The sequence below is a fragment of the Colias philodice genome, chromosome 23, assembly GCF_061535455.1.
Source record: "Colias philodice isolate Cphi_HAF_F1 chromosome 23, ilColPhil1 Martin Lab GWU primary, whole genome shotgun sequence".
Lineage (NCBI taxonomy): Eukaryota > Metazoa > Arthropoda > Insecta > Lepidoptera > Pieridae > Colias > Colias philodice.
In genome coordinates this window covers 5,104,087-5,104,563 of record NC_143108.1, presented here as the reverse complement: position 1 = coordinate 5,104,563, position 477 = coordinate 5,104,087, and positions in this window count along the sequence as shown.

Below are 477 nucleotides of genomic sequence, written 5' to 3'. Positions count from 1 at the left end.
CTGTTGATGAAGATAATTCATTAATTAAGTACTACGTACCACTACTACGCATTTAACACGTAGTATTCGTGTTATAGAAAAAATATGTTAAAACTTTGAATCAACTCGGAAAGAACACGTTAAAAATAACGAATACAATACCACATCCCCATCATGGAACTCGCTTTCTATTCAGGCTAGTAATAATCTTTTAACCAGATATTTCATGAATATCTGGATAACCAATATACCAATTTGCATATAGTGCCACAACATGGCCACAACTGAAGCATTTCATAGCATCGATCTTTGACCGATCTTCGTGATAGGCGCTAATTTAACGGAATATAATTGTCGGCCGTATTGGTCTCTACTATATTAAAGAAGTGGGATGCCAAGTTTTTTAATTGTTCTGAGTGTTAACGTTGTTTTCATTGACATTTTATTGTAAGTCTGCTTCTGATACACGGAATCAAAAAGGACATTTTCATATTAGTT